Raw genomic sequence first — 19,874 nt, forward strand, 5'->3', positions numbered from 1 at the left:
ACTTTAACATGAGTTAAGTTCCATGGTCCCACTCCAGCTTAGTATAGTATAATTGACAAAAGAATAATGCCAATAAGCAAAGCAAAAAGCCTAAGCAAAGTCCTTAAACAAGACGCTTTATCCATAATCTTTATCCGTTTCCATAGCTTGAGTCGAGTAGAGGGACTAGTGTTGTCAGGGTTATCGGGAGGCTCATTGTGCCAGATATCAGGATCAGCTAAATAGCTGAGAGGAACTACATCTGAACGAGTTCTAGGCATGGCTATCCTTGGGAATAGCCTGCTAGTTCCAGTTGGTCAGTTTCTTCAGCTCTGTTCCCTCGCCCTTTGAGCAGAGTTTGATAAATGGGCGATGGGTAGGGCAATCCAGGTTCCAACTCTTTCCACACCCACTTCCACTGGTAGACTATACAGTAGTCAGGTTGTATCTGTGGTCCTGCAAGGGTATATCCGTCTATGGCGCCTTTGTCTATAGTTTTGGTAAGCCAACCCTACTTCTGACAGGGTACAGATTGACGTGTACAGTGGGTGGCCGTGAATCCTGAGTTCGACCCGACGGCCTGGTCGCCGAAATGGGTAATTGGGTGTTGTCAGATTGGCACTCTCTTACCCTGACTTCTTTTGACATAGAGGGTGATGTGGCCCAAATTACAGCTCAGGCCATTGATACTTCATAATCCATGCCTTGCAATGGTTCCTGATAATGTGGTCCCCATCTGATTCCCAGAACCGCTCCTCTTACATCAAGGTGGACTGTATTGAAATTCCATAGCAGGTTTTTGGGCCCTCCTGGTGAGATTGCAGCTCGAGTATCCAGCGAGTCACGCCCTTTGTGGCCTTGCCAGGACATTGTGTGATAAGAGAGGAAAAAGCCACTTACATTCCATGGCAAGGCTGGGCATCTTCCAGTGTGGTCAGACTTTTGCAGATCTACTTTTTTATGACAAAGTAACTTTCTGAGGTTGGATAGAAAGGGGTGAAATCTGCTCTGGGTGTGTCTAGTAGAACAAATCCTGATGGCAACTTCAAATATGGGATTCCTTGCGTCAGGCCATTCCAGGTGTTAGGCCCAATTTTAACTCTGTCGTCGGTGTGGGAACCCAATGGGGAATAACATTCTTCCTTTCGTGCTTTTCTTTTCCTTTGACGCTTGACAACTTTTGTCCCTTTTTCCTGTTGGTATGTCAGTTTTTGTCCTTTCTTGTCCATTTCCAGTTCTGCGGCAAAGATGGCCAAGGCCAGGAATATGAGCGTTTATTCCTGTATGCTGCTGCAACTTTTCCTTTCCCAGGGTCTACTTTCTGTTGCTCTGGAATGACTGTTATTGTTGCTCCAACGGAGTATACACCTCTAAATGGGACTACAACCATTTGCACTGCCAGTTGTACTATCTGGGTGGAGCTACGGTCAGTGGGTGTATCTGTCCAATAAGCCACAGTTCCTAGAATCTGTAACACCCTGTTGCGATGCCAGGCTTCAGAGGTCATGATGAACTCACCCACCTTCTGTTTGGGTATGGCTTCATGGCTCCCCAAGGCATCTAAACTGGTGGTGAAGTAGTACAGTCCCGTATACCGAGCACCCCTTTCCTTGGAGTGTTGGGCAAGTCACCCAAACCTTCAATTACAGCTGACTGGAACACATTAGGGGAGTACTTGTACCCCTGAGGTAACCTTTGCCACACATAACTCTTGCCTTTATGTGTAAATGCTGTCTTGTCTTGTGATTGCTTTGCGAGTCTGAGGGAGAAAAATCCATTTGCTAGGTCAATGCAGGATTTATATTTCTTGACTCTTAGTGTGTTCAATGCTGCTTGGAGATTGATTAGGCTGGCTCGGTTTGCTATGGTTCTTTGATTGAGGGCCTTGAAGTTGATTACTGGCCTCCAACCTCCTCCTGGTGACTCTGGTTCCTTTACCGCTTGAGCCGCTTGAATGGGACTGTTAGTGATGGGATTTAGCTCTTCTCTGATGATTCCTAGAACGCTCAATTCTTTTACTATTTTATCCATTTCTTCAACAAACAGAGGAACATTTTCTTTACTGATGAAGTCCATGCTGAATATCTGTCCCCACCTATCAGCACCTCAGTAGGGAAGCCGTGTAGCTCTAATTGTGTTGATGTCGGTTGTTCTGTTGACAGGAGCGGTCCTTCAGCTCCCTGCTCCGTTAGTTCATGCGTTTTAATCTCTTCGTCCATCGCTATGTCTTTGTCGTCTCGACTTGTCCGTCTCCAAAGCCACTCGAGGTACCTTCGAGTCGGGATGGGTTCAGACAATTTGACTACTAGCTTTACTGTCTTGGTCTGGTCAGTCTACCCTCAATAAAGCCCTATCCTCACCTGCACGCTACGCAGTTACTGCAAGGGTTGTGGCTGACGGCCTTATCAGTCATAGATAACCTTACTCCCTTTCAGGCTGTTGGTCTGGGGTGCTCAGGCAGACACGTCTCTCTGCTGAGCATCCTTCTTCTGGGGCCCCTTTATCTCTGTCAGGGTCCTTGTTTGGGCGCCACCTTTTGTTGTCCAATGAGCTAACCCCTCCCTCTTTCTTCCCTATTTCTGAGATGGATTGCTCAATCCAGCTCTCCATGCAACGGGTCCGAACTTCCCTAAACCTGAAAAGTCTTCCTCCCTTCTTCGTGTTATTTGTTGGCCTTTAAAAGGGCTCGCTGTCAACCTCCAGCCGGCTCTTGTCACTCCTAGGCATCCTACAGTTCTCTCCCTAATCTGCTCAACCTTAAACTTTACACAGTATTACACACTTCACTCTCAACTTTCTGCTTTTACTTCAGATACAGCTATAAAATCATCAATTCATTCTTTTTATTTATACATCACAACTGATTAACATTATATCTCTTTCATATATAGCTGATTGAGAATTTCTAAATCTTAATGTTTTTTATTTTAATTATCAGTTCTCAATCATATTTCAATTATATGTGTTTTAACTTGATAATCAAAGATTACTCATTTCATTCAATACTTGTAGAAAATAGAAAATCATCATACATCATTTTACGGTGGCCCAGAAGTGTCAGGTCAAATACAAAAACCGCAACACAAATACAAGAGCCGCAACACAAATACAAGAGCCACAACACAAATACAAAAGCCGCAACACAAATACAAAAGCCGCGACACAAATACAAAAGCACAACGGAAGTCACGCAACCTGCAACAGAAGTAACAGTGCCTGTTGAATGAAACAACGGGAAGAGAAGCTTTGCTTACTAACAGCAGACAAATCTTGCCCGTTTGATAAGTGAAATGCTTTTTTTTTTTGATAATCAGTCACACTGATTGGAACTATGAGTCTACAATGAGCTTTGACTTTGTTGCGTAAGGTAACTTATGCAGTTACAACTGCGGTCAAGTGAACCGACAGCCAGTATACGCTTTTGTTGCTTTTAATTGTGGTTATAGTATAGATGACCCTTTACTATAATCTGAAGAGATTGTGTTGTCACCTCTCATGGTTTTGGAGAAATAAAATTCTGAAAGTGGGACAAAAACATTGTTGGGATTATGAATCTGTAAATATTATTTAATATTAATATTTTAATATTTCATCAAATAATATTTCGGTCTGTTAAGGGTTGTCCTGTGAATCCCAGCCCAGTAAGGCGATGGTATTAGGACAAAATAGAAAGGCGTGAGACGAGCTCTGACATTATTGAACAGCACAACTCTGCACACACATGAAATGAATTCACACAATTTCTTAAAATACAAGAATTTATTAACAAAAATAAGTCAACTCAAAGTGAAACATATTTCAATCAACAAACTCTTTACTATGCTAACACAATCCAACTAAACTACCAAGCAGAATTATAGAATAGGGAGGACTAATGGGCTAATGTCTCTTTGCTGGCAAAACGACATAAACTCTTCAAAGTGGATCCAAGGGTGTCATACGATCATCGATCATATGCACTAAGTTAAGTACTGATGAATTACTGTTGAAAGAATCCGGTATTCATTCATAAAAAGCGGTAAATTAATGTATAAGCATTGCTTACTTTCTCTCTGAGGCCCGCAGAAGCAAACTGTCCCAGAGAAGTCCCCAGTAGAGATGCTGTCTCTACAAGCCGAGTGAAGCGGTTTTCCCTGCCTGAGAGAAGGACAACTGGAGCCGCATCACCGTGGTTGCTGTAACGTGCAGTTTGGCTGGACGACAGAACAGCCGCCACTCCCCACAGCTAAGGAGGTTAGCTGTAGCAAACCGTTTCAAGACTGTGGACGTTTCTTCAAACTTCGCCGCCTTGGACAACGTTCCTCACCACAGTTCATGAGGTTAAGTGTTTGGGCAGAATAATATAGAAGTGATTTAGATTGAAATGATCTAAACGTTATTCATTTTATGAAGTTTGGTTTTGTTTGTGTTGAACTCAGCTATCTTGGTGCTAGCAGAATATCTGCAGCACACGTGTTCAGGTTGTGTTCTGTGTTTGTGGGTTTTTAGAGTTAAGACAAACTTTATTTAAAGGGTGATTTTAAACACAGAAGATCGGCCATAACGAGCCGTCCACGCTTATGCATTTTAACCCTTTTATTGATGGTATTTTTAAAGGTGCGTGTTTGATTCTGGTGCTAAGCTATCAGCCTCCTTTGTTATCTTCAACTGCTAACAGGTAAGGACACGTACTTGCTGCCAAATAATAAGGTTAGTTTTCAATCCAGTAAATAATGTGTCCCTAACATCATTTTACTAAATTTGATAACTAAGTAAATACCATTAAGCCCCATTTCTCCAGAAAGATTTGGCTCTTTTCCAAAATATTCCCTTAATAATATTTCTTTAAATATTATGTTAATAAATAAAGGCAGCTAATTAGACCCCGTTGAGAATTAGTCATCCAGAACATTGGTTTAATTCAGCAGATCATTCTTAAAACATTATTTTATTAAAATAATATTTTATCTGATCTTGCATTGTGAATGGTTGTCTAAAGGTATGCTGATTATTGCCTAAGTTGGTTCCAAGACTAACTTAACTTCATTTCCAGATTCTTCAAGATAATCCTTGGTTCTCAAACATAAACATTGCATGGTAATGTTGCATCACTCTTTTGGTCATGGTTTTCAATCATCTTTAATCAACTTGTTTATATTGTACATAGCCCTTTAGTCTTCGTTATTCTTTAATTCTGATTGGTAGTTTAGTTGGATTTTTTTAAGCCACTCTAACTATAAGTTTTATCAAAAAGGAAAGTTTTAAGCCTAGCCTTAAAAGTACACAGGGTGTCTATCTCACAGACTAAAACTGGGAGCTGGTTCCACAGGAGAGGAGCCTGATATCTAAAGGATCGGCCTCCCATTATACTTCTAGAGACTCTAGGAACCACCAGTAAACCTGCAGTCTGAGAACGAAGTGCTCTGTTAGGAACATATGGAACAATCAGATCTCTGATGTATGATGGAGCTAGATCATTAAGGGCTTTATATGTGAGGAGGAGAATTTTAAATTCTATTCTGGATTTAACAGGGAGCCAATAAAGGAAAGCTAAAATAGGACAAATATGTTTGTTTTAATTTTCATCAGAACTCTTGCTGCAGCATTTTGAATCAGCTGAAGGCTTTTAACAGCATTTTGTGGACATCCTGATAGTAAAGAATTACAATAGTCCAGCCTCGGAGTAACAAAGGCATGGACTAGATTTTCGCCAATGTTTTTTGACAATGTTCCAGAGGTGAAAAAAGGAAATCCGAGAAACCTGTTTAATATGGGATTTAAATGACATGTCCGGGTCAAAAATAACTCCAAGGTTTTTTACTTTATTACCAAAGGTCAATTTAATGTCGTCCACATTAATTGATTGACTAAGCAGTTTGTTTTTCAAAGACTCTGGTCCAAAGACAACAACCTCTGTCTTGTCTGAATTTAGAAGCAGAAAATTTAAAGTCATCCAAGTTTTTATGTCTTCAAGCCAGGCTTGTATTCTATCTAACTGGTTGGGCTCATCAGGATTTATAGATAAGTAAAGCTGAGTATCATCGGCATAACAGTGAAAATGTATCCTATGCTGCCTGATAATATTACCTGTTGGAAGTATATATATATGAAGAGAACTGCCCCAAGCACTGACACCCTGTGGTACTCCACAATTAACCCTGGACTTTAAAGATGATTTATCATTTATACGAACAAACTGGAATATGTCAGACAAATAAGATTTAAACCAGCTGTTCCCCCCCTCCTTGAACCGTCACCTTAACGTGGTGGAGGGGTTTGAGTGCTCAAATGATCCTAGAGGCTATGTTGTCTGGGGCCTAAATGCCCCTGGTAGGGTCTCCCATGGCAAACAGGTTCTAGGTGATGGGTCAGACAAAGAATGGTTCAAGAACCCCTCATGAAGAACACAATATCGAGGCACGTGACGTCGCCCGGTACGGCGGAGCCGGGGTCCCACCCTGGGGCCAGGCCTGGGGTCGGGACTCGTCGGAGAGCGCCTGGTGGCCGGGTTGCTCCTCGCGGGACCCGGCCGGGCCAAGCCCGAACGAGAGACGCGAGGCCATCCTCCAGTGGGCCCACCACCTGCAGGGGGAACCGTGAGGGACCGGTGCAAAGAGGATTGGGTGGCGGACGAAGGTGGAGACCTCAGCGGCCCGATCCCCGGATGCTTAGGCTGGCTCTAGGGACGTGGAATGTCACCTCGCTGGGGGGGAAGGAGTCTGAGCTTGTGCGGGAGGTCGAGAGATATCGACTAGAAATAGTCGGGCTCGCCTCCACGCACAGAGTGGGCTCTGGAACCCATCTCCTTGAGAGGGGTTGGACTCTCTTCTACTCTGGAGTGGCCCACGGGGAGAGGCGGCGGGCTGGTGTGGGTTTGCTTGTTGCCCCCCAGCTCAGCCGTCTCGTGTTGGGGTTTACCCCAGTGGATGAGAGGGTTGTATCCCTGCGCCTTCGGGTTGGGGAGAGGTCTCTGACTATCATTTCAGCCTACGGGCCGAGTGGTAGTGCAGAGTACCCTGCCTTCTTGGCGTCCCTGTCGGGGGTGCTGGATAGTGCCCCTCCCGGGGACTCCTTTATTCTGCTGGGGGACTTCAACGCCCACGTGGGGAACGACAGTGACACCTGGAGAGGCGTGATCGGGAGGAATGGCCTCCCCGATCTGAATCCGAGTGGTGTTTTGTTATTGGACTTCTGCGCTAGTCACGGATTGTCCATAACGAACACCATGTTCAAACATAATGGTGTCCATCAGTGCACTTGGCACCAGGACACCCTAGGCAGGAGGTCGATGATCGACTTTGTTGTCGTATCATCAGACCTTCGGCCGCATGTTTTGGACACTCGGGTGAAGAGAGGGGCTGAGCTGTCCACTGATCATCACCTGGTGGTGAGTTGGATCCGCTGGAGGAGGAGAAAGCCGGACAGACTCGGCAGGCCCAAGCGCATAGTGAGGGTCTGCTGGGAACGCCTGGCGGAGCCCTCGGCCAGGGATGTATTCAACTCCCACCTCCGGGAGAGCTTCGACCAGATCCCGGGGGATGTTGGAGACATAGACTCAGAGTGGACCATGTTCTCTGCATCTATTGTCGATGCTGCTGCCCATAGCTGCGGCCGTAAGGTCTGCGGTGCCTGTCGTGGCGGCAATCCCAGAACCCGGTGGTGGACACCGGCAGTAAGGGATGCTGTTAAGCTGAAGAAGGAGTCCTATCGGCTGTGGTTGGCTTGTGGGACTCCTGAGGCGGCTGACGGGTACCGTGAGGCCAAGCGTGCTGCGGCCCGGGCTGTGGCAGAGGCAAAAACACGGGCCTGGGAAGAGTTCGGTGAGGCCATGGAGAAGGACTACCGGTTGGCCTCGAAGCGATTCTGGCAAACCGTCCGACGCCTCAGGAGGGGGAAGCAGTGCTCTGCCAACACTGTTTATAGTGGGGGCGGGAGACTGCTGACCTCGACTGAGGACATTATCGGGCGGTGGAAGGAGTACTTCGAGGATCTCGGGGTTGGACTCTTTCATCACCCAGGCTGAAGTCACCGAGGTGGTTAAAAAGCTCCGCGGTGGCAAGGCTTCGGGGGTGGATGAGATCCGCCCTGAGTACCTCAAGTCTCTGGATGTTGTAGGGCTGTCATGGTTGACACGCCTCTTCAACATTGCGTGGCGGTCGGGGACAGTGCCTCTGGACTGGCAGACTGGGGTGGTGGTCCCCCTTCATAAGAAGGGGTACCGGAGGGTGTGTTCCAACTACAGGGGGATCACACTCCTCAGCCTCCCTGGTAATGCCTACGCCAGGGTATTGGAGAGGAGAGTCCGACCGATAGTCGAACCTCGGCTTCAGGAGGAACAGTGTGGTTTTCGTCCCAGCCGTGGAACACTGGACCAGCTCTATACCCTCTACAGGGTGCTCGAGGGTTCATGGGAGTTTGCCCAACCGGTTCACATGTGTTTTGTGGACCTGGAGAAGGCATTCGACTGTGTCCCTCGTGATGCCCTGTGGGGGGGTGCTCCAGGAGTATGGAATCGGGGGCCCTTTATTAGGGGCCATCCGGTCCCTGTACGAGCGGAGCAGGAGTTTGGTCCGCATTGCCGGCACTAAGTCGGACCTGTTCCCAGTGCATGTTGGACTCCGGCAGGGCTGCCCTTTGTCGCCGGTCCTGTTCATAACTTTTATGGACAGGATTTCTAGACGCAGCCAAGGGCCGGAGGGGGTCTGGTTTGGGGACCAGTGGATTTCGTCTCTTCTTTTTGCGGATGACGTGGTCCTGCTGGCCCCCTCTAGCCAAGACCTACAGCATGCGCTGTGGCGGTTCGCAGCCGAGTGTGAAGCGGCTGGGATGAGGATCAGCTCCTCCAAGTCCGAGGCCATGGTACTCGACCGGAAAAGGGTGGCTTGTCCTCTTCAGGTTGGAGGGGAGTTCCTGCCTCAAGTGGAGGAGTTTAAGTATCTCGGGGTCTTGTTCACGAGTGAGGGAAGAATGGAGCGGGAGATCGACAGACGGATCGGTGCAGCTGCCACAGTAATGGGGGCGCTGTGCCGGTCCATTGTGGTGAAGAGAGAGCTGAGCCGAAAAGCAAAGCTCTCAATTTACTGGTCGGTCTACGTTCCTACCCTCACCTATGGCCATGAACTTTGGGTCATGACCGAAAGAACAAGATCACGGATACAAGCGGCTGAAATGAGCTTCCTCCGTAGGGTGGCCGGGCACTCCCTTAGAGATAGGGTGAGGAGCTCGGCCATCCGGGAGGGGCTCGGAGTAGAGCCGCTGCTCCTCCACATCGAGAGGAGCCAGTTGAGGTGGCTCGGGCATCTATACCGGATGCCTCCTGGACGCCTTCCTCGGGAGGTGTTCCAGGCACGTCCCACCGGGAGGAGGCCCAGGGGACGGCCCAGGACACGCTGGAGGGACTATGTCTCTCGGCTGGCCTGGGAACGCCTTGGGCTCCCCCTGGAGGAACTGGAGGAGGTGTCTGGAGAGAGGGACGTCTGGGCGTCTCTGCTGAGTCTGCTGCCCCCGCGACCCGGTCCTGGATAAGCGGAAGACGACGAACGAACGAACCAGCTGTTCCCCTGAACAGATGGTCCATACAGCATGTTCCAGCCTTTCTAAGAGAATATTGTGAACGACTGTATCAAATGCAGCACTGTGATCTAACAGGACAAGTACAGACACAAGTCCATTATCTGAGGCTAGGAGAATATCATTAGTGACTTTCAGCAGAGCTGTTTCAGTGCTATGAGCTCTGAAGCCTGACTGAAACTCTTCAAACAGGTCATTGCTGTGTAAATGCTATTGCAGATGGTCATAATGAAGCCTCTAAACCTTATTAGTCGATGTTTATTTTTAACGGTTGTCATATCTGAGCATCATGAATGTTCTGGACCATCTAAGAGACCAATTAGAACCAATACATGTCTACAAATGTATTTGACACAAGCATCTCAAACCTATAAAATGATGAAGTGGTCTTGCACTTGGGTGATAGATAGATAGATAGATAGATAGATAGATAGATAGATAGATAGATAGATAGATAGATAGATAGATAGATAGATAGATAGATAGATAGATAGATAGATAGATAGATAGATAGATAGATAGATAGATAGATAGATAGATAGATAGATAGATAGATAGATAGATAGATAGATAGATAGATAGATAGATAGATAGATAGATAGATAGATAGATAGATAGATAGATAGATAGATAGATAGATAGATAGATAGATAGATAGATAGATAGATAGATAGATAGATAGATAGATAGATAGATAGGAACACATGAGACATACACCCCTCTGACTTCTGGATGCTCTTGGTTCTAAGTCAGTGTGCAAACCGTGACGGTGGGAGGAGAGACAAAATAATAGCCTGACTCAGGGCCACATAGAATCAAGAAGTTGTGCTCAATCTGACTTACCAAGTCAAGATCAACATGATCAAATTTGATTGCACTGTTTCAATTTAGAAAAACATTCTTTAATCTTTTGGCAACTTAGTTTTCAAATTGCATAAAGTTAGGTTCTAAATTCTAAAGAGGGCAACATCTCACACCTGTGCCAAGATAAAAACAGCCTAAAACTCCCTAGAGACACAATTTTGAGGCCAGGTTGAACGTACGCTGTGCATTGATTCTCTGTCCACTCAGTAGAGGAACGAGACATTCAGAACCACAGGTCAAAGGATCCAGTTCAATTCATTGGGAGATGACACAACAAGACCCAAAACTAAGAAAATGCGTGCTATCAATTTATCTAAGGCTGTATTCTGGCATCAGAAGGTGCCCAACCCCCAAACGCCTTTTTCTGTTGTTCTTTAAAAACCTTCTTTCAAAGTTAAGATGGATATTTAAAAAGTCCAAATTATGTGTGGTTTACTTTCAGAGAGACAGAGAGAGTTTAATAAAGTACTCATACTTGTCGTCTTCTGCTTTATCCGGAACCGGGTCGCAGGGGCAGCAGACCCAGTAGAGACACCCAGACGTCCCTCTCCCCAGATACCTCCTCAAGCTCCTCTGGGGGGAGCCCAAGGTGTTTCTAGGCCAGCCGAGAGACATAGTCCCTCCAGTGTGTCCTGGGCCGTCCCCTGAGCTTCCTCCTGGTGGGACGTGCCTGGAACACCTCCCGAGGAAGGCGTCCTGGAGGCATCCGGTATAGATGCCACCTGAACTGGCTCCCCTCGATGTGGAGGAGCAGCGGCTCTACTCTGAGATCCTCCCGGAGGAGGGGCTTGGAGGATTGGAGGTGGAGGTGGAGACCTCGGCGGCCCAATCTCTGGATGCTTGGTTTGATTAAGTTAAATATTTAATCAACTAAAGAAAATCGGTACATTCATTCCATTCAGAATTATTCCCTTTAACTAGTTAGCTTTAATGTTTGCCTGTTTGTCTTTTTTATACTTCGTTAGTCATTAAAATAGTGGGATTACTTGTTGGATAAGTATTAATTATTTCAGTAACTAAAGACAATGGAATCATTCAAATTACTTCCCAGCTGCCTCCCTGTTAAAGACAAGTATTATAATCTGAATGTATGGATGTGCTGCACAGCATTGCTATGCAGCAAGAGGGTCTTTGGTTACAATCCCAGCTCTCTGGCCTGGAGTTTAAATGTGGTCCCTCTGAATGTAAGGTTTCTTTCCAGGTACTCGGGCTTCCTCCTGCAGTACAAAATATGAATGTTGGGTTATTGTGCCTCTCTAAATTATTTATGGTTGTATGTCCTGTGTTGCCTTGTGGTAGACTAGCAACCTGTTCAGGGTGTACCCCGCCTCCTCCCCAGTGACAGCTGAAAAAAGGCATCACCCAACCACCCCATGATTAAGGGGATGGATGAATTTGTGGAATGCACACATTATCTAAAAACAAGCAAAAGCATGGTGACTTATGACATCAGTGAACTGGGGCACACTAATAAATTGTATAGAATTACCTTCACATACAGAAAAAATTGTGGCGTGACCTTGTATTCATAATGGCCCGTAGGCGTGTTGAAAGCCGTTTTCCACTCATCTCCTTCTCTGATTCGGACCAGATGATATGCATTCCTTAGATCCAGCTTAGAAAATATCTTGGCTCCCTGGATCTGATCAAAAGCTGTGTTCATGAGTGGTAAGGGATATCTATTTTTAACTGTTATCTGATTAAGGCCTCTATAATTAATGCATGGTCTCAATGAACCATCCTTCTTCCCAACAAAAAAGAAACCAGCACCTGCAGGAGAGGAAGAGGGTTGAATGTGCCCTGCCTTTAATGCCTCATCAACATAACTCTTCATGGCCCTGTGCTCTGGACCAGACAATGAATAGGTTCTGCCTTTAGGGGGTGATGTGCCAGGAAGCAAATCAATAGCACAATCATAAGGTCTATGGGGTGGCAGAGCTGTGGCCTTGATTTTATTAAAAACCTCCTTTAAATCATGGTATTCTTGGATAAATCCGGATAGGTCTCCTCAACCTCATTCTCCACACTGACCTCCGTAGCAGCAGACAAAAGACAGTCAGCGGAACATGACTCAGACCAACCCAAAACTTCTTTTTTCTTCCAGTCGATGTGAGGGTTGTGTTTCTGCAACCAGGAGGCACCTAGGACTACAGGACGTTCAGGTGAATTAATGATCATGAAAGTTACTTTTTCTTGATGATTACCTCCAACTGTTAAGGTAATCTCCTCCGTCCTGATGTGTGAATTGTTCATCATGTGACCATCCAATGCTAGGACGTTTCGTGTGTCAGCTGACGGAATAAGTTTTATGCCGTTCTTATTTGCGAATGTTTCGTCCATGAATTCAGTGTCTGCTCCTGAATCAATAAACACGGCCCCCTGGAGAGACATGGAAGAGGTTTGAAAACGAGCAGGAAACAAGAAGGAGGAGGCAGTTAGTTGACTTCGGCTCAGTAGAGACCTCCCTTCCTCTGCTGAGCCTGTCCTTTTAATGGACACCTGAGTGCTAAATGTCCCTTCTCTCCACAATAAAAACAGAGCTTGAATCTTCTCCGGCGATCTTTCTCCTGAGGGGTAATCTTGGTTCTGCCCAATTGCATGGGCTCACAATTATCATTTTCCTCAGTGAGAGGTGACCGACTCTTTCTCTCATACCGGTGTGCAGAAACCTGAGTTAATGATGAGCGACCCTTCTCATGGCGCTTCTTCTTCCTTCTCTCTGCCAGCCGAATATCAATGTGAGCAGCCAAATCCTCGAGTCGTTTCAGGGAAGAAGGATAGTTACGGGTCGCTAGCTCATCCTTGATGTCTTCGTTTAATCCTTTCATGAATGCATCCATTTGTGCTGCCTCATTCCAACGGCTCTCTGCAGCCAACAAATGAAAGTCAATTATATAGGTCAAGACAGGTTGATCACCCTGTTTGAGGGACAATAATCCTCTAGCGGCCTCACGACTTGGTCAAAAACTCGAATGAGTTCCTTGGAAAAAGTTTCATAAGATGCAGACCTGTTATGCCATTCAGCAGTTCCCCACTGTTTTGCCTTTCCTGCCAGCAGAGATATAACAAACGCCACCTTGGAACGTTCAGTGGGAAAGGATGACGGCTGAAGGTCAAAATGAATTTCACACTGAGTTAGAAAAGCTCGACATTGGTCTGAGTCTCCCCTGAACATCATGTGGAGAGAGGCGTGGCTCCCTTACCTCTGCTGTTGTCCGTGTTACTTGGGCGTGGTTTCTTTGTGACGGTGGCGGCTCGAAGACAAGATTGCCAGAACGTAATGTGGAAATTATTTCTTCCATGCCAGAACCGAACCAGGAAAGGGTCTCATCAACGTGGGTACGCCACTGTTGTGCTGGCGATGGGTCCATTTTTGGCCAGATTTTTCTGCTATGAATCAGAAAATGGCGGACCCAAGATTCAGACAGACACAGTACTGAAAGTTTAAAAGGTTTATTCAGCCACAGGAAAATGTCACACAGGTAACACTCCTCACAGCTTCCAGGAATCACTGAGGCAGAAAGAGGGATTAGTGACTTGTAGTCTCCAGATTTTGCAGGGATCAGAAAAGTCACTAACCTGCTTTTGTCTTGAGTGGAACTTGAAACCCATAGGGGAAACCTCAGTGGGCGGCAGGCGGTGATCTCCACAGCACAGGTAAGAAGTGACTCCAGGCTGAATAATCCAAAGGCTAGGCTGGCTCAATAATCCAAGGACAGAAACAGGGTCAACGATCGGAACAAGAGGCGTCAGGCAAGGGGCAGGCAGAGGCATAAACCAGATGCAGGAGTCAAGGTCGACAACCAAAATCCAAATAGTCCGACAGGGAGCAGGCAGAGGCATAAATCCAAAAGGCAAGGCAAGGTCAAGAACTATGATCAGACAGGAAGGAACGCTGGATATCTACTCACACAATGGCTTTCAAAAATCTGGCACCGTCTGCTTGTCATAGTCAGTATATATCAGGGAAGACACAGGTGCTTGGCATTCCACAGATTGCACTACACCGCAGTAGCCACCAGGGGCATCTAATCTGCTGATTGCAGCCAGGGAGACAGGGTAGAACAGACGTGCCAGAATCATAACAATAAGGCCATTCCATCACAGTCCCTAGATGAACTGCTGCAGCAGGAGCTTAGCTCAGCTAAAAACGGTCATGCTAAGGTGCTGAAGATTAACTTCATCAGTACAGGACTGTGTCCATACATGTTGAAAAATGGTCCCTCTTAGGAATAGAACATTAGCACAACACAGGACATATTCTAAAATTTACTTTATTGCAAGGTCTGAGAAGTGGAGGTAAGAATTAGTTATTTTCTTTAAGGTTCTCAAAAAAGGTGAACAGTTGAGGCAAGCAAACAAAATTATCAGTGTATGAAGTCGGTCTTAATGTTACATGGTCTTTTCTAATGAGTGATCAAAACACGGTCAGGAAAACAAATGTCACCACGTTTCATATGGTAGGGGACTGTCAAAGTGAGCAAAGAACTAACTTGCAATGTTCAGCAAGGTATAAACATTGCAGCAAGACAGGTGTGGCATGCTGAACCTGATGGAACACAGAGAAAGGACAAAACATGAAGAGCAGACTTAGGTAGATGGTGTTTATTATTAGACAACAATTTGGAGCATTAATAAACGCTGAGAGCAACAAGGAACAAAATAAAGAAATAGGGAAGTTGGAAGCTTTGCTATCTCCTAACAGCCACTGTTCTTTTATGTATTCAAACAGCAGAGCAACAATGAAATCTGTTTAGAAATGATTTACGCTGCTTTTCATGTGTAATGTTTCAACTACAGTAGTAACTACAATATATCTATTTGAACTTTCACTTGGCTGCGTTTATGTAGAGGCAGTTGCTTTTTGTTGTCAGTAACTAAAATAGACAGTCCTGAATGAACATGCTAGGTGTATATAGCTGTTTGATTTTTGGACCTCAGAGGCCTAATGTCAGTGATCATTTATTTTCTAATTTGATATGTTTGCCCTCCCCACCCCCTCCCCTCCTCACACCGCATGGTGAGTGTCGCTTTGAAAGATATTTATCCCTATGTTGCATTCTGATCTGTGTATCAGTAAATACTGTATCAGTACATTCATTATTGTGTATAACTACGTGAAAAGCTCAATCCACCTGCAGTACATCTCCCCTTTCTCAGTATAGAACAGATCTTTTGATGGATATAATTTTTTGATTCAAAGGAAAAGTAAAGGTTTCTTTTCTTGCCTACTGAAATGAGACATTAAATTGTGCTTTTCTCAGATTCTACAGAATTTTCAAACATTTAGACTACTGAAATATTTAAAATGAATCAATCATTCCCTAAAATAATTGACTAAATAAATATCTAATTATTTGTCACACTGCTCTATTTAGAGGTTTCTATATTTGTATATATAAATTGCTTCCTGCTCTCGGTGGAGGAGGACGCTTTTTCTCTGTCTCCCTTCCATATCTGCCCTGCTTCAGCTCTGTGTCTTGTCTTCTTTTTTTGGAGCCTCTTTTTGCATATCTTCCAAATTCTGAATTATGGATTTGGTCAGCTGGTCTCTTAATGCAATTGATCAAATTTTCTCGACGAGAAGACAGGGTGAAGGAGAGCCCAACTTGTCCGGACGGGACATTTTTCTCTGGATACACAATGGTTCCTGGCAGAAGTGGAGGATTGTGTGTTTGTCGATAATGTCAGTCGAGGATGTGGAAAATATGTATATAATTGGATGTTTGATATCAGGATTTCTGCTTTTTGGAGTCAGACAGTCCAGGACTAAGTCATATTTAGTTATAGATCCCAAACTGCTTTAAACAAAGAAGTGATGCTGGAACGTTGGTTCAGAGCAGTTTGAATGAACGAGGCAAGGCAAGTTTATTTATTCATGCTTAGGGTAAGCATGCTTTACAGAAAAATTAAGAACTGAGATTAGATTCATCACAAACAGGAAATACAGAACAATTATAAACATTTTAGATTGACATGAAAAAACGTTGAGGTAAAAAAGAAAACAAATAAAAAGCTCAGACATGAACTGATAAAGTAGTCTTTGACCTTTATGGTAAAGCTCCTGAAAACTGAAATATGTCCAGTCCTGATTTGAAGGAACCAGCAGTTTCTGCACATTTCGGGTTTTCAGATAGTTTGTTTCAGAGCTGAGGAGCACGGGAACTAAATGCTGCCTCACCTTGTTTAGTTCTATCTTCCTGGTGTTGATCAGGATTCTGACAGCAGAGGTTTCCCTGATTCTCTTGGATTACAGTGACCAGTAAAGACACTGTTGCCGTAATCTACGGGAATAGGACTATGCACCATTTTTTCTGTCCTGTGCCTTTATTGTGAAGCCTCCTGGGTTTGTGTGCGTGCTCTGTGGTCTTTAACCCCATAATTTTGGAGTTCTGATTTCTAACTTCGCATTTTTGGGAACAAACAAAAATCTGCATTACGTTGGAAAATATTCTGACCCTGATATACAGCTGGGTAAGAAAGAATAATCAGGAGAGATGGCAATATTTCAAACATAGTTCTTATTCTTTCAGTGGCAAGTTGGTTGATGTAGTCATTCCTGGGAATTATAACGTCAACTTTTTGTTATTATTTATTTAACAGCTGTAGTTTCATAAGTTGGATATGCAAAAACATGATGTTCAGATGCTAAATAAACGTTTTTTAATCATAATTGCGATGTTTGTTTTGTTAAAAAAAACGCAGTTGAACATCCAAGTTAAACTATTTTATTTTTTTAAACAGCCATTAGCTACATGGTCCTCAACAACTTCCGGTTTTCCAGCTGCTGTCGTAGCTACCAGCAACTGCAGATGCTTTGTGCTCACGGTCGGCAGTTTCAGACAGAACCGCTCCGCGTTTTCTTTGTGGATGGCTGCTGTTTTACTTCCGAGGATCAGCCAGACAACAGCGGTCACATGAGAACAGAAGAAAGGCTGCGATGGAGAAGAGCCACAGTAAGACCAGGCTGAACTGAACTAACCGCCTCTCTGTGCGTCAGCTACTCAAATATACTGAAGACTTGCTGAAATTACTTTGATGTGAGGACGTTGTTTTGCAGCAAACCTGGAAACTACACGGAGGTAAATGAGCAGTGAAGTGTCTCTCAGGTAATTAGTGTAAAGTTGAAGTCAGCAGTTTGCGCCTACGGCCTTCAGACTGTGAAGCAACAGGGTGATGATCTGAACTCACGTGTTTCAGCAGCCTAACACCTTTAAATAAACAGTCACCGCTCCGTGTTCAAATCTGTGCTCTACTTCTAAACGCAAAACAGCTTACATTGGTTAGAGATGTTTCTAGTCTCTTTGGCAGGATTAAGCATGCGCCCTACAATCTACATTTGCTCTTTTTGCGCAATGTATCAGCATTTACAGCCCTGCAGCAAGCAGTTTTGCCACACAAGTGTTATCTAAATATCCGCTAGGGGGCACTCCAGCGAACTCTGATCAGTCAGGTCATTTGCGTGACGTCTGTCCCAAACTGGGTTCAACAGGAGACACCTTCATTATTATCATGACAGTCAGTCAGTCATTGTCTACTGCTTATTCCATAGTGGGTCACGGGGGAGCTGGTGCCTATCTCCAGCAGTCTATGGGCGAGAGGCAGGGTACACCCTGGACAGGTTGCCAGTCAATTGCAGGGCAACACACAAACAACCATGCACACACTCATTCATACACCTAAGGGCAATTTAGAGTTACCAATTAACCTAACAGGCATGTCTTTGGACTGTGGGAGGAAGCCGGAGTACCCGGTGAGAACCCACGCATGCACGGGGAGAACATGCAAACTCCATGCAGAAAGACCCCCGGCCGGGAATCGAACCCAGGACCTTCTTGCTGCAAGGCAACAGTGCTACCAACTGCGCCACCGTGCAGCCCATCATGACATAGTTCAATAAAAATAAAAGGTCTAAGTCCTGTTGTACCAGTACCAGCAGTATTTGGAAAGACCTGGTATTTCTTGTAAGTGATGCGCATTGGAGATTGAGAACTACTGAGAACTATTTCATCGTAGCCCTAGCTGTATGTTTAGAGTGGTCGTGCTGTTGGGAGGGATTGTTGTTGCAGCCTCTAGCAGGTATTGTGGCCTGCATTGAGCTCCTTTCATCTTCCCATAATCCTCTCTGTCCCTGTTGAAGAAAATTATCTCCACATCATGGTTCTGCCACCACCATGTTTCAACATCGCACACGTATTCAGAATAGGGATAGGCAATTATTTTATAGTTTATTGTTATGATTTTCTTTTTTGTCATAAGAATTTCGATTTATCATAACAATAAACCCTACATTATAATCTTTGCAAACCCCTAAAATTAAAAATATTGTTGGAATTGTGCTGTTTACACTGTTAATTCCATGAGAGAAGCTATCATTGTTAAAATATCAATTAAATGCAGTTATTGTCACAAAATATCATGATAAACGTTTAATTCCATATCGCCCGTCCCTAGTTAATTGTGATTTTGATGCCATATTACATGTAGGCCAAAAAACTAATGTTGTTCTCATCTGACCCAGTTTTGCACCTTCTTCCACTGGTTAGCTGTCTCCTCTAGCCCAGGGAGTGTTGTGCCCCTCCCTGGGCTGCCACCTTACCATGGTGGAGGGGTTTGATTCTCCCAATGTTCCTAGGAGCTACGTTGTTTGTCTTCCATAAAGGCCAGGTTTGATGGGTGCACAACTAATAGTCCATCCATTATCTTCTGCTTATCTGGGGTCAGGTCTCGGGGGCAACAGCCTACTTAGAGAGACCCAGACTTCCCTCTCCCCAGCGACTTGGGCCAGCTTGTCCGAGGGAATCCCAAGGCGTTCCCAGGCCAGCCAAGAAACATAGTCCCTCCGGGTTGTCCTAGGTCTTCCACTGGGCCTCCTCCCGGTGGGACATGCCCGGAACACCTCACCAGCAAGGCGTCCAGGAGACATCCTAACCAGAAGCCAGAGCCACCTCAACTGGCTCCTCTCGACGTGGAGAAGCATCGGCGCTACTCGTGAGTCCCTTCTGGATGACCGAGCTTCTCACCCTATCTCTAAGGGAGAGCCTAGACACCCTGCGGAAGAAACTCATTTTGGCTGTTTGTATCCACGATCTCGTTCTTTTGGTCATGACCCAAAGCTCATGAACATAGATGAGGGTAGGAACGTAAATTGAGAGCTTCGCTTTTTGACTCAGCTCTCTCTTCACCACGACAGACCGGTACAATGCTGCTATACTGCTGACGCAGCACCAATCCATCTATCAATCTCCCACTCCATTTTTTCCTTATTCGTGAACAAGACCCCAAGATACTTGAACTCCTCCACTTGAGGCAGGACCCCCCTCCCCGACATGTAGAAGGCACTCTACCCTTTTCCGGCTCAAGATCATGGCATCGGGCTTGGAGGCACTGATTCTCATCCTGGCTGCTTCACACTCGGCTGCAAACTGCTCCAGTGAGAGCTGTAGATCACAAGCTGATGAAGGCAATAGGACCACATCATC

General features: G+C 45.2%; 1 protein-coding gene across 4 annotated transcripts in view; it reads left to right on the top strand.

Moving 5' to 3' along the window:
* sema4ab (sema domain, immunoglobulin domain (Ig), transmembrane domain (TM) and short cytoplasmic domain, (semaphorin) 4Ab) overlaps window positions 1-19,874 on the top strand; it is a 59,604-nt gene that overhangs the window by 4,067 nt on the left and 35,663 nt on the right. For 2 of the 4 annotated variants that reach the window (XM_047384531.1, XM_047384532.1), the window contains exon 1: window positions 17,163-17,474. The exons of 1 other annotated variant lie outside the window; for it this stretch is intronic. The gene's annotated coding sequence lies outside the window, so the exon portion shown is untranslated. Of the gene's footprint in view, window positions 1-17,162; window positions 17,475-19,874 lie in introns of those variants that run through there. One more of the 4 variants, XM_047384529.1, reaches the window with a different exon arrangement.

The sequence above is a fragment of the Girardinichthys multiradiatus genome, chromosome 13 (genome assembly GCF_021462225.1).
Source record: "Girardinichthys multiradiatus isolate DD_20200921_A chromosome 13, DD_fGirMul_XY1, whole genome shotgun sequence".
Classification (NCBI taxonomy): Eukaryota; Metazoa; Chordata; class Actinopteri; order Cyprinodontiformes; family Goodeidae; genus Girardinichthys; species Girardinichthys multiradiatus.